Here is a 15,439-nt window from a genome sequence, read left to right on the forward strand (position 1 = left end):
CATCATAGGAATTTTGTTGGGTATGTGATTAAGCACCAGGAATATAATGCAAACAAACAATTTAAATGAACGAAATGTTATTAAATTAAATAAATAAAAAGAACAAACCAGAAACAAAGATTCAAATGAATCAAACCACAAAGGATATAAAAGCTGGCATTGAATGGGAACATGTCTAAGTATATACACACAATTTAGGCTTGTGGGAGTAGCTAATATCATGGGATTGGGCATAGTGCAATGAAACAAAAGCATGTTGAAAATTAAAATTTGGAATGGTGATATTTTGTTCTTCAAATAATAATAAGATTGTCTCTCATAAAACATCATTTTCACAAATGGACAATGTACAACATTATGTGGATGAAAATGAACCTATTTCCCAATTCCTTTCTTCCACTGGAATTCCTTTGTTGCAATGGGCCTTAGAGTCTTACTTGAAATGGAAAAGTGCCAAATCTCTGCAATTCTACTCGAGAGTTGTTGAACTTGGATATGAGGTTGCACAAAGTTTTTGGGAATATGATATATGCATCAAAGCAGGGTAATGATCATGCAACACTTTTAATTAGGAATGCCTATTATTATGGCAGAGTGAATTTCTCTCTCAAGGTATCTCAATATGAATTCCATGGCATCTTTTGTAGGTCATGAGAGTAACTCTTGACATTTTGGTCTTCCTTTTGCAGGGTATTGAAGGAAATTTTTGAGCGTGTTGTAGAGGATTACATGCATGCTCATTCCCAAACTATGTTCAACCTTGCATACATGAATGAACATGGGGAGGGCCTTCCTTTTGATTTTCACTTAGAAAAATGATATTATGATCAAGCTTCTTGTAATGCTTGCATTTCTGAGTGTATGGATTAGAAGGAAATATGATGACAATTGTCTAGTAAGCTTTGTTAATACTTTTTATTGATTTGCTTCTTACTCATGAATATGTTACTATGAATGTGGCTGGAAAATAATATGATTTATAATCAAATTATGATTTGAAACATTGTTACTTGTTTGAAGCCCAAGTGCATAAAGTGACATTATTTGTTTGTCATCTTTTTGCAATGTTTGATCTTACCCAAGACCGATTACATAGACTTTATTGACTTTGGTAGGGACATGCTTCTTCACATATCCCCTTCTTTAATACTAAGTTCTCAAATCCTAATTTAAAAAAGGGAATAATGTTAATGACAGTGATAAAGTCCTACGGAAATTTTTGTAACAATATGACTAATAAATTAAATTTTTTCTGTTGTGCAATAAAAGATGCAGTGCTGCAATGATTTATAGAACAAGAAGGTAGGGATTTTAGAGAAATATATCAGTATGTCTTTAATTTCTCTATGTTCTAAAGCATGTGGTGCATTCCGCCCTACCCCTAAAGGTGAAAAAAATATTGAGTTTCCTGGTCATTTTATTTTTATTTTTTTTATCATGAATTATTTGGTGATGGAACAAACATCTGAGATTCAAGGTAATTGTTGTTTGAAGGGTAAATTTGGACCTCCAATGTTTTATAGCTTCAAAGGACCAAAAATTACATAAAGTTCTATTTTATGACCATGGAAAGCTTCAATCTCCTCGATGAGATGAAACCTATTTTCCCTATTATTGAATATTCTAAATGCTATAGCAGAACACTGGAAACTATAAAACTTTCCCTTAATTGAGAGAAATCCGTTTCATTTCAGGTGCTTGTCTTTTTAATTTAATGTTCCCAAAAACATATTTAATGTAAGAACTTGTTCCTGCTTTTTTTTAATTGTTTTGTGGCTTCCTTTGAGTAAAATTATCAAGGGCGAGTTAGAATATGATGTTGAGGGCTATACTAATATTGATTTCCCTTATAATTATGAGTATAGAGGTGTTCATATACAGGCAAGTTTGAGGACATTATTCATTTTTCACTTATCTGTTTACGAATTAGTTATTTCATTTTCCCCTTTAGTTATTACTATTATTTTTTTCAGGGCGCAATAAATATCAACAACCGAGAGGACATGGATTTTTTTGGAAAAAAACATCCAAAATAGAAAATCTATGGCCATTATTCTCCATTGTGGATATTCGTCCATTAAAGCACCTAATATGTGAGTGGCATTCATATTACCGCTTTTACTATCTTTTATTACTCTTATAATTGATTTAGAAATCGTGTTCCACCGTTATTTGATATTATGTTCTTTAGGCTCTTCAGGTTTTCTATTTAGTAGTCAAAGCTAAGGCATTAGTTTTTCTATGAGTAAAGACTTTGTTTCAACTCTGGTAAAGAAGTTTCATTTAGTTGAAAATTTCAAGAGAGGTTTAGTTGTATGTACGTAGGGGGAAAAATTCAAAAACAAACCTAGTTTTTTTTATCTCTTTGTATTTACTAGATATGAAGTATATATTTTCCAAATAAATATGATATGAATATGGATTTATGTTATTAAAATAATTTATTTATATTAGTTTAGATTCTTTTTAATCAATATCCAATATTCACAAAATTCCCAAAAAATCAAAATTTAATTATTTTGCTTCTTGAAAAGATTATGCTTAAAATCAATATCTATGGTCTAATTTTACACTATTTTAATTATTATTGGAATTATAATGGTATTAGAATTACAGACATAATGTGACAAGCACCGATATTTCCTCAAATGGCTCCTTTCAAACAAATAGGCATAATGCCTTCTACTTGATTGTTAAATTATCATATATTATGTTTGCTCTACTTGTTTCTTTTAGCAAAATGCTATCAAAAAAATCTATTAAATAAAGTCAAACCAACTTTGATAGATTTCCTACTCATTTTATTTTTTCTAAATTAGTTAATTTCCTATTTTAAAAAATGCCACTGATTATTGTGATCTAGACAATCTAAAATGTCTGTGGGTATATATATATTGTTCATTTGTGGTAGCATTGGATGTGATCTAGCCATGAAAATTAGTGGAGAGGCTAAAGCACATGAGAAATCCATGTCCCAGAAAATTTTTGTGGAAACTCCATCCAGTTTAAGAGATATTAAAATAATTAATATTTTTAATGGAGTCCCTAAGTCTAAACATAGGAAAATTAAAATATTAATGGGTATTAGTATAAAACTGGGTGAGAATGTTCTAAATTACATGCATCAAGCCAAATATAATCTTAGCCATTGATTATAGACTTAATCTCAGCCGTTGAAGACTAGACATGAAAAGTACAAGAGGAGGCTTGAGGTTCAGTTGGAGACACACACCAATATTGATGAGTGAGTTGGATTTATCTGGAGCAGAGTTTCCTAAGAAAATTGAGAAAGGTGATCTGAGTTGCAGTGATGAGTAGTGAGTTCATAGCAGAGAGGCAGAGATAGTGCCAGAGAGTCAGCACAGTGACTAAAGAGGTTATGTAGATGCAATAAGAGCCACAAAGAGGCAGTTAGAGACTCAGTAGAGGCCGAGGGGCCTACATAGTTGACGCAAAAGGAAAGAGAGCTCACACAAAGAGATAGAGGGCTAACACAGGGGGATCCATAGCTACGCAGAGGATAGCAGGGCTAATGCAGAGCCTTGGAGTAGTGCCAAAATGATTCTCATGGGGCAGATTAGTGCTAAGAAGTTGAATATATTCTTCTAAGAAGAGGTATTAAGGTCATGTAGAAATCTCTGTTGGGTGAGCTAGTTTGTCACCCTAGTTGTACTCAAGAAATCTGCATAATAATAAAACCCTCAGAACTGTTATACTCGTTTTCCTGCATAGGGTTTTTCTAGGGATGATTATGCAAAAATAATGGTGTCCCTTGTGTGTTTGTCTATTGTTTCAGTTCATGATCTATATATGAGTTGAGACTGTATTTATGTTTATTTTTAGTATTTATATGGATAAATAACTTGTTAAGGAATAAACAAGTGAAATAAACCAAATAATGCATTAGGAATTTCTGACGGGTAAGACCTAGAAATTTCAACATGTTATCAAAGCATTGCAGATCATAGGAGGACTGAAGGCACCAACTTAATAAAAGTATTTGCAACAGTAGCAGTTATCCTAATAGACAACATTGTTCCTAAGCAGAAAGCAAAAGAGAAGGAGTGACACAAAGCACCCGCATCATTATTTCAAGCTAGGGAGAGGGCCAACACAGACGTAGAGAGAGGCATAAGAGGCTTACGAAGGTCCATGTCATCCTACTCAGTTAGGTAAGGTCACCGTAGTTGGTCAGAGGAGGGATTTAACCTTTAATAGGATTGCGCAGAGCTGGAAGGCTCAATTTCTTCAACTACTGGGGCATAGGGAGCTGTGGGTAGATTATGGATTAGGAAGTTGGTGGGGTGTTATTGCTATCGAAGTAGACCAGTACCTAACGAGATAGAACCAAGGTAAAGGGAATCATTGCCTTGACGGATTTCTAGCCAAGAAATCTAGATCCAAGTTGTAGTTTCAAAGAGGATTGGAGAGGAGTGAATTGATAGTGGACGGGAAGATTTCCAGCAGGGAAATTGAGACTCAGAAGGAGTCTAGGAGAGAACTTGCAGGAGGGAAGTTGAGACTTAGAGAGAGTCTAGAGAAGGAGTGGAAATTGAAATGAATGGACTGAGGGATCAACAAAGGTTAGACGGGGCCTCCAACTTTGTCATTTGGAAGGCTAAGATCCTGTATGTTCTAGATAAACATTGCATCAAGGGCTTCGCCTTGAGAATCATGGCTATCCCAGTTGACCTAGCTGATAACGAAAGGTATGAGGATGCAATGGCGAAGGAAAATTGCATAATCCTTGATGGGGTCAAGGATCATGTAGTACCGCATATTCCCAAGAAGAAAAAAGAAAAGGAGATGTGGGATACCATGACAACATTGCATTAGGGCACTTCTATGTAGAGGAAGATGTTGTTGGGGAATAAACTGCAGCCGTATCACATGTAGAAGGGGGAGAAAATAGATCTATACCTCAGCAGGTTGCACGAGATTTGAGACCAACTTACTTCTATAGGGGCCGCACCAGAGTAAGAATTCATGGTGAGGACTATCTGAATGCAGTCTCCGAGGATTGGGAGACACTTTTCCAAAGCATTTTGGGTAGAGCTAATCTTCCAAGATGGGAAGAGATGTGGGTAGCTCTTTGCTAAGAAGAGATCAGATTGTTGACTAAGGTAGGAAGTAGTAGCAAAGGAGGTCGAATGAATAAAGAGTAGGAGGAGGATGTGGCTCTCACATCTGTAGGACAATAGGGGAAGAGGAAGAAGAAGGACATCTCCAAAGTGAAGTTCTTCCATTGTGGGGAGCTAGGTCATTATGAAACCCAGTGTCCCAAGACGAAGAACGAGGGAGAGGCTTCTGAGTCCAAGACAGCTCCAGCTAAGGTAGAGAAAGAAGTCAAGATTAATGACGACGATGATATGAGTGCTCATGCACCTCTAGAGAAGAGGTGGGGTGACATCGAGCTATAGTGAGGAGGACTACAAAATATGAGGGGCGGGATCCTTGATGTACCCAAACTCTTGGATCATATCCATATATGGGAGAAGTGAATGATAGTAGCAAGATGATAGATGTCGGTAGAAGCAAGATGTAAATGGAGCGACAGTGGCAGTGCTAGAGTGGCAGGATCTATTGTAGGGGGGTTGCAACAACAGAGAGAGGCACAAAGGTGGTTGTAGCAGTGTGAAAGGCGCAGAGGTGTTGCAATAGCATAGAGGCAATAGAGGGAGCACAGGTTAGCAGCATAGGTATCTTCAGCATCATGGGGCTTCTAGACTAACAAGGATGTCAATAGTTGAGTAGATCAGTTACTTACTTCTTGGTAATTGAGTTGCAGTGCAATAGTTAGCAGTGGTAATGTTATGGGTAGCAAAATCTAGCATGTTGAGAGAGAGTTGTAGGGTGGATGTAGTGTTGGGAGGAAGGACCAGAATGTTAGGTAAACTTGACTCAGGATAGAGTCAAAGTTGACCAGGTTAAATAGTGATGGTTTTGGGGCACATCGTATTGTGCACCCATAGTATTCTGCCCATGGTATTATATGTAATGGAACTTATAAAAGGCTAGAAAGACTTCATTGTAATGCAAGACCTGAAGGTGAGCGGTGAAGGCTCACATTGTCAGATTGGCCAAGGTTTTGGCCAACGCTAATGAGGTCTTATTAGGTTGGGATTTTCCCCAGATTTGGGGTTTTCTCGGATAAAAATTTGTGTTTATGTGTTTGTGGTTGTTGCTGGTTATTTTTATATTTATTCCTCTCAATAATTACTTATGTTATGCAATACATTTCTTAACAACTGGTATCAGAGCCAGATATGGCTTTAAAGGGATTCTTTGATGCGAGGGGTTTATAGTGCCTGATGAGATCAATGCAGCCTTTTTTATAGATCTAGGTCTAGAAAATAATGGTGGAACAATCATATGCAGAAGAACCTCAAGGAATAATGTGCGGAAGATAGTGTCGTAACTACCAGGGATCACAGTGCGTTTGTGATATTTACCTTTGGAACATGCTGACGAATTGTTCGAGATTCATGCAGCTATTTAAACAAGGTCAGCAGAATAAAATTGTTCATGCAGCTTCAAAAATTGTTTGTTTTCTGCTACGTGAGGCCACCAGTGCTGGAATCTACAAGGTTCTTGTTGGGCTCGCAGTTGGAGTGGTTTGATAGAAGTTTTTGAGAAAATCAAATTGAGAGATGATGGATCAGAATCGCAGCAGCAATAAAGCAAAAAAAAATTAATGAAGTCAAAATTATTGCATGTAAATGGGCATACTACTGTAAGACCTGGTAAGGCATGTGTACTCCTTAGTGATCACCAGTAAAGTCTCGGTTAGACCTAGGTGATAGGGGGGATGTCAAGTTAACAATACCCCAGGTAAAAACTCTGAGGGGGGTAAGAGCTAGAGTGAGTAGGATTGTCTCATTTAGCAAGTTTGGCTAGAGTTAGTCAAGGAACCCCAAGTCAAGTTTAAGGGGGGAGTTGTTAGGTAAACTTGATTCAGGATAGAGTCAAAGTTGACCAGGTTAAACAGTGATGGTTTTGGGGCACATGGTATTGTGCACCCATAGTATTCTGCCCGTGGTATTATATGTAATGTAACTTATAAAAGGCTAGAAGTATTTCATTGTAATGCAAGACTTGGAGGTGAGCGGTGAAGGCTCACTTGGTTAGATTGGCCAGGGTTTTGGCCAATGCTAATGAGATCTTATTAGGTTGGGTTTTTCCCCAGATTTGGGGTTTTCCCAGATAAACATTTGTGTTTATGTGTTTATGGTTGTTGTTGGTTATTTTTATATTTATTCCTCTCAATAATTATTTATGTTACGCAGTAAATTTCTTAACAAAGCAGTAGCACAGATGGAGACAGAGCTGCCGTATAGATGTAGCAGTGGAAGTGGAAGATCCATGGGCAATTGTAAAAGAGGCATCAGTGCAGTGTATTTAGGGCAATAGGCCCATCATAAGCACACGTACTGGTGCTAGAGGATCAGTGTGATGTTCAGTGGTGGAAGAATACTGGAGCATATTCCTTGCTAAGAGGGAGTGTGTATTTGTGGTAGCATCAGATGTGCTCTAGCCATGAAAATTGGTAGAGAGGTTAAAGCACATGAGATATCTAAGACCCATAATGGTTTGGGGAAATTCCACCCGATTAGAGAGATATTAAAATAATTAATATTTTTAATGGAGTTCCTAAGTCTAAACTTAGGAAAATTAAAATATTAATGGATATTAATATAAAACTACGTGAGAATGTTCTAAATGATATGGAACAAGCCAAATCTAATCTTAACTATTGCTTAGAGACTTAATCTCGACTGTTGAAGATTCAACAAGAAAAGTATAAGAGGAGGCGTTAGGGTCAGTTGGAGATACACACCAAGATTGATAAGTTAGTTCGATTTTTCTGGAGCGGGGTTTGCTGAGAAAATTTGAACAAGTGATCTAAGTTGTAGCGAGGGGATGTGAGTGCATAATAGAGAGGCAGAGATAGTGACAAAGGGTCAACATAGGGACTTAGGAGGCTATGTAGAGGCAACATGAGCCAAAGAGAGGTAGCTAGAGACTGAGGAGAGGTTGAGGGTCTAGTGTGGTTGACACAAAAGGCCAGAAAGCTGACACAGAGAGGCAGAGGGCTAACGCAGGAGGTTCCAAAGATACGCAGAGGCTAGCAAGGCTGACGCAAAGCCTTGGAGAAGGGCCAAAAGGATTTTCGTTGGGTAGATTAGTGTTGAGAAGTTGAATATATACTCCTGAGAAGAGGTATTATTTTCATGTAGAAATATTTGCTGGGCGAGCCAGTTTTACACCCTAGTTGTACGCAAGAAATATGCATAATCATAAAACCCTCATAATTGATGCGCTAGTTTTCCCGCATTTGATTTTTCGTGCACGATTGACCAAAAATAATGGTGTCCCTTGTGTGTTTGTTTATTATTTCAGTTGATGACCTGTATATGAGTTGAGATTGCATTTGTGTTTATTTTCTGTATTTATATGGAAAAATAACTTATTAAGGAATAAACAAGTAGGTGAAATAAACCAGATAATGCAGTAGGAATTTTTTACGGCTAAGGCTTAGAGGTTTCAACATATATATATATATATATATATATATATATATATATATATATATATATATATATATTGGTAATTTGTTTTCTCCAAATTATTTTTGATTCAATTCTTAGAAGGGTTTATTAGCATTTTCAAATAGAACAATGCTATCAAACAAAGTCAAGTCAACTTTGATAGATTTCCTGCTCAGTTTCTTTTTTCTAAAGTAGTTGATTTCCTATTTTAAAAAATGTCATTGATTATTCCTATCTGGACAATCTAAAATGTGTGTGGGTATATATATATATATATCTATATATATATATATATATATATATATATATATGGTTATTTGTTTTGTCGAAATTTTTTTTTATTCAATGCTTAGAAGGGTTTATTGGAATTTTCAAATTCAAAATATTTATGTTTTGATCCCATCTATCATCTTTAATCATCATAAACAATATGACTATATTACGATGTTATCAAGCAGTTCTATTTTTTATCTATAAGAGGTAGGTCACATATTCATATGCACATAAAATGTTTACATGCTTTGTAAGAACTCAGTGGAGAGATAGTTGATTTGCTTCCCGGTAATGTTTTTTCAAGTATGGAAGATTGAGTACTATCATGTTTAAAATTGAAAATGTTTATGTTCCAGTTAGAAAAGACAAATAATTCATGGTGATAACGTTTCCCATGTCCACTATATTAATAGCAGTGAGAGAAAAAAAGAAACCATAGCTTCAGAGATAGAGGTGGGCCATAGTGACCTTGTGCTAATTATCATTGTCTTCAAGGGAAATGGGCTGTTGGGAACTCTTTCCACCCTTTTGTTTTCAATTTCCCTTGTGTCTTAGTTCTTGGAATTCCTATGGTGTCTTGGTTCTTTCTTTACATATCATTGTAGTTTTATATTAATTTTTGGAGGATTCAGAAGAATTACATTCTAAAGATATGTATATTCATGGAGCCCATATGAGAACTATGCACTAGATTTTGTGTTGGCTCCATCATGTCCAGTCCCTTTGTTGAATTTCCTACTCTATATGATTTTGATTTTTAATCATCATAGTAGTTATAATGCCTATTTTTGTCAGTATTTACTATAGATATATACAATTTTAAAGTTCTTTAGTGATTTCTTTCATCTCGAAACATGTATTAGATGATCCATAGAACATGGGGAGTTTGGATTTATACTTTGGTTACAAGGATAATTTTAGGGGCAAATGTTCGTCCTTTGGCGAAATTAAGGGGTTTTAAATTTTTAGTGGGCAAATATTTTGTATCATAGTACATTTTTACAAATCACCTCAAATAGCCCACCTTATTTTAAGGGAGAGGGTAAAAATGGTAAATTTAGCCCTTGAAATTAGGACTTACAACCTTCCATTCGCCCATTTTCAAGAATAGGTTTTATTTAAGTGAATCCATTCACCCATTTTCAAGAATAGGTTTTATTTAAGTGAATCCTATGGGCCAAATACCATATTTATAAAAGAGGTATGGTAAATTAATATTAATATAATATATGAGAGGTATGGTAAATAAATAAAACATTTTTTATATTTACTCCATAAGTCACCTTATATACATGTAAGGGTGTAAACAAATAAAAATATAAGTAAAGTGGAGGCATGGTAAATAAATAAAACGTCTTTTTATACTTCTCAAAAGGTTTGGTAAATAAATAAAAATATAAATAAACTAGACGTATCGTAAGTAAATAAATAAAACCTCTTTTTATATTTAGTCCATAACCCTTGTTCTATTTATGAAGGCTCAAGAAAGAGGTTTTATTTAAGTGAATCCTATGGGCCAAATACCATATTTGTAAAAGAGGCATGGTAAATTAATAAAAATATAAATAAACGAGAGGTATGGTAAACAAATAAAACATTTTTTTATATTTACTCCATAAGTCACCTTATATTTACGAACACTCAAAAAATGGGTTATATTTAGGTGAAACCTATGGCCAAAATACTATGGGACAAATACCATGGACTAGATTGTTATTAATACCATGCAAAAAACCATTATTAACCCTAATATTATAATTAATAAAAATAAAAATGGCACATGGTATTGACCCATGGTATTCACCAAAATGGCGCATGGTATTGACCTATGGTATTCACCTGGAATGTAGCCTATTTAAATGGGGGAATTAAACCAGCATGTAGCCTATGCTAAGATTCACTAAGACTTTACAAAGTTTTATTATTTAGTGAAAGACTCGCCAAGATCTTACAAGATTTTATAATTGAGTAAAATATTCGCCATGCCTGGTGAGAGATTCGCCAAAAAAGTATATATACATATTATATTATTGATAAAATCGCCTTCCATTTTTCCTATATACCATGAAGATTCGCCCATTTATTATATTTATAAATTTAGGGGGGTTCTTAAAATTTTCCCTGTTTGGTTAGTATCAAGTTTAAAAAATTGGTTTTGATGCTATTTTTCATGTGGTTGAGCATATTAACCATGTGAAAGTTGCTTCGTTATTCTAAAAAAATTGTTTTCTAGATCTATTGGACAATTGTTTGTGGCAGTTGAGCCAATGAAACCTATAATAATAAAGTTTTAGAATTTAGAATTTATAAAGTTTCAAGGTGATCTGATAATAAGATCTAAGAAAATTAATAAGGTATTACAGACTCATGTGCATGGATTTGTCTATGTTATTTTAGGCAATGGATCGATAATATTGCGAAATACACAAACAATGAAGTAGTAAAAAAAACATAATAGACAACACATAACACAACAAATTTAATGAGGAGTTCACCCAATACTCCTTGGGTACATATCCTGGTCCAGCCTTCAGTGGTGACCTCTCTATTATGTGTTCAAGCAGAGTTTTTACAACAATATGAGCTCAATTTGAGACTCAATACATAATAGATGCAACAACAAGAGCTTTTCTTGAACCTCTCAAGCCTCTCTAATTACACAAACTCCCTCAATGCTCTTTGTGTCTGTCCTAACTCTATCTCGGCATTTGCCTGCAATACTGCCTTCCTACGTTTGCTCTCTGTATGTGGCTTTAAAGCCAATCTGGGCTGCCTGTTCGTTTTAGCTCCTCAGCTTTCAGTCTCCTGGCCTCTGTCCACTTCGAATCCCTCTTTCAGTGTTACACAATCATTGCATAATGCCTAAATGGGAGGTGGCCACCTATTCTATAGCATAAGAGTGCCTTGGGCCCTTGAAATCCTTCAGAATAAAAAACGTAGTCATTTTCTATTTTACACAGGAAAATCATTCATGACTGTGAAATTCTGCCAAAACACAGTTCAATTCTGACTTAAAAAATTCCTTAAATAGGGTCTATTCCCCTATTGGGTCTACTTGTAAGTTGCCATCGCATGTCGTAATGGCTTGTCCCTTTGTATTTTTAAAATGTGTTAAAACTGTGAAAATACATTAGAAATGGATTTTCTCTGGACTTGAAACAATATATAATAGCCTTAAGGAACCCTTTCAGGTTCGACTTATCACATCGGCCTTCATCCTTCGCATTTCATTTAATAAACGAAAAACTGTGAAAATACGTCAAAAATGGTTTTGCTGTGGATCTCAAATTTTATGGAATGATATTGATAAAACCATCGGGTCTGGTTCATTGGATTGCACGTATAGATGTGTATCGGTCCCGATCCATGGTATTGCTCCGATGTGATATCACGATGCGATTGATCACAATCGCATATTGCAATAACCCCGAGCTGTTGTAAGCGCTCTTGTAGTCCTCGATAGAGATCTTGTGATGCAACATGGGTCGTCGATCTACATGCTTGATCAACGGTCCTAGTTGACTCCATCGGTCGCTGTCGCAAGTGTCATGTGTTCTGCACCGATATCCACTGATTGTCTGTTGGGATTGCAATTGCCGATCAGATCTAGATCATTGATCGGCTAGATTTGAAGGCTACTGTGCATTCACCTATTCCACCTCTGATACTCTATTTTTTCACTGTTTTCACATTTTCTCTCTGGTTTTTGCCTCCCAATTGTGTTTTTCTGCCATGCTAAGGGCTCTTGGCATGCGATGATTTTGATATTTGGTATGACCTTAAGAGTTTTCAAGACTTAGAGAGTGTTCTTGGATCCATTTGGATCACGTCCTTGCAGTGAATAAGGCTTTTGGACCACCAAAAGTTAGTTTTCAAGCATCACTTAAGTGAGGATACAACTGCCTCACTTGCCCAATCTCTATCCATTTTTCACTGTTGGGTTTTGAACCTTTGAGTCCAATTCTAAGGTACTCCACATCCCCTCTACGCGTGGTTCTCACCTTCCTGTCTAGAACTGTATCTTCCTGCAACTCGTTGAGATATTCAGGCAAAAGATCATCGATGGAAGGAGATTGACTTTGCTCTTTGGGATCTTCAATTAATGAAGGTTCAGACAGTCTTAAGTGTTCTGCATTTACCACTGAATAGATGTGCATGTATGCTGGTAGATCAAGGCGGAAATCATTCTCACCAATTTTCTCAAGTACCTTAAAAGGACCATACCTTATTGGCTTTAGCTTCTTTCCTTCACCTTGCATTTTGTCCTTGCTGATATACAGCGAGACTTGATCACCAACTTGGAAGTTGTGCTCCACCCAGTGTTTATCATGCCTTGCCTTATATTTGGCTTGGACCTTTTCCAGTTGTTCCTACACTACCTAGGGAATTTCTTGGACTTGTTCAATGAATCTAGTTGCTTTCTCCAAATCACTATGTCCAGCAATTGTCATGTCTTTTTCAAGGAAAAAGTCCAAGGGAGATCTTGGTATAAAACCAAAATAGGTCTCAAAAGGATATCTTTGTGTAGAAGAATGTTTAGCACGGTTGTAAACATGATACACATAACATAAATGTCCATCCAAAAGCTTGGGATGCTTGCTACAATAACCCTTGAGCAACTGGATCACTGCCCTATTGACTACCTCCATTTGGCCATCTGTTTGTGGGTGAAAGGTTGTGCTTTTCTTTAGTCTGGTGTCCATCAATTCCCATAGACTTAACCAAAACTTCCCAACAAATCGGGAGTCTCGCTCAGATACTATGGAAGTCGGTAACCAAAAATGCACCCGTACATGCTGAAAGAACAACTTCGATGTTTGTTCAGCTGTAATCTGCTTATTACAAGGTATTAAAATACACATTTTACTAAATCTATCCCTAATAACATATAAATAGTCATGTCCCTTTCTAGATTTGGCAATCCCCCAACAATGTCCATGGAAACACTTTCCCAAGGATAGGAAGGGACTGGTAGTGGAGTGTACAAGCTTAGTTCTCTAATGCTGGGCTTACTTTTAGCACACATGGTACACCCTCTTACATATCTAGAAATTGTTTCATGCATTCTTGGCCAATAGTAGTATCTTTGCAGCTGTGCAACTATTTTACTTACACCAAAATGACTTGATATCAGAGATGTGCCTCCCTAATTATGTTAACTCTTTCTATTTTTGGAATGCATAGCTTTCCCAAATCATACAAGAGTTAGTCCTTAACATAGTAATCTAAATTTTCTACCTTTTTGCCATTACTTGAAGCTGCATATACATCTTTAAAGTCTATATCTTGAGCATATTTTTCAATGTAGCTTTCATGCATTACTGAGTTATGCTTAAGTATAGTTGAGGCATTTATAATTGGTCTAGACAACATATATGCAACTGTATTGTGTATGCCCTTTTTATATCTGATGACTAAATGAAACTACTGTAGGAAACCCATCCACCTATAGTGTCTTGATTTCTGCAATTTAGTTTTTGAGTGCAAGTACTGAAGTGGCGAATGATCAATATGTATTATTGTTTCCTTGCCCATTAAGTTGTGCTTCCACTTCTTCACACTATAGACTAATGCATACAATTCTTTATCATATGTAGGATAATTAGCTACTGCAGAATTAAAAGTCTCATAATGGTAGCATATGGGTTTACCATGTTGCATGAACACTGCTCCCACGGCATAGTCACTGGCATCTGTTTCGATCTCAAATGGTTGTTGAAGATTTGGCAATGCTAGTACTAGTGTTGTACTAATTTTTTCTTTGAAGGTGTAGAAGGTTTTTTTTTGTTTTCCTCCCCACTGAAACACCTTGTTTAATCCTATCAAAGCATGTAAGGGAGCTGCAATTAAGGAAAAGTTAACAATAAACTTTCTCCAATATTGTGCTACCCCTAGGAAGCTTCTAACTTCTGTGAAGATTTTGGTTTAGGATAGTTTACAATGACTACAACCTTAGAGGGATCTATCTTCAATTCACCACCCCCTAAAATATGACCCAAATAATTCAAATATGTCTTACCAAATTCACATTTTGGTAATTTAACATAGATATTTTCTTTCTTAAAAACGTCTAGAGTCTATCTTATATGCTTCAAATTTTCTTCCCATGTTTTACTGAAAACTAGAATGTCATCCAAATATACAATTAAAAATTCATAAATAAAAGCCCTGAGTACATCATCCATAACTCTCATGAAAGTGGCAGGAGCATTAGTTAAGCCAAAAGGCATAACTAGCCATTCATACAGCCCTTTCATTGTTTTGATAGCAGTTTTCCATTCATCTTGCTCTACTACTCTGACCTGATGGTAACCATTATGTATGTCCAACTTGGAAAAGTAAACAACTTCCTTCAACTAATCCAATAGATCATCAATGCGAGGAAGGGGATAATGATTCTTGATCGTTATTTTATTCAGTGCAGGGTAATCAATGCATATCCTCCACGAACCATCTTTCTTCCTCACCAACACGATTGGAGATCCACATGGTGATATGCTTGGTCTTATGCACCCTTTCTCGAGCAGGTCCTATACCTGCTTCTTGATTTCTACATTCTCTAAAGCGGATAACATGTACATTCTGATGTTAGGCAATGGAGCATCTTGCTGCAAATT

The sequence above is a fragment of the Pinus tabuliformis genome, chromosome 8, assembly GCF_031772625.1.
Source record: "Pinus tabuliformis cultivar Carrire ecotype Pingquan chromosome 8, CPIR1, whole genome shotgun sequence".
NCBI classification, from domain to species: domain Eukaryota; kingdom Viridiplantae; phylum Streptophyta; class Pinopsida; order Pinales; family Pinaceae; genus Pinus; species Pinus tabuliformis.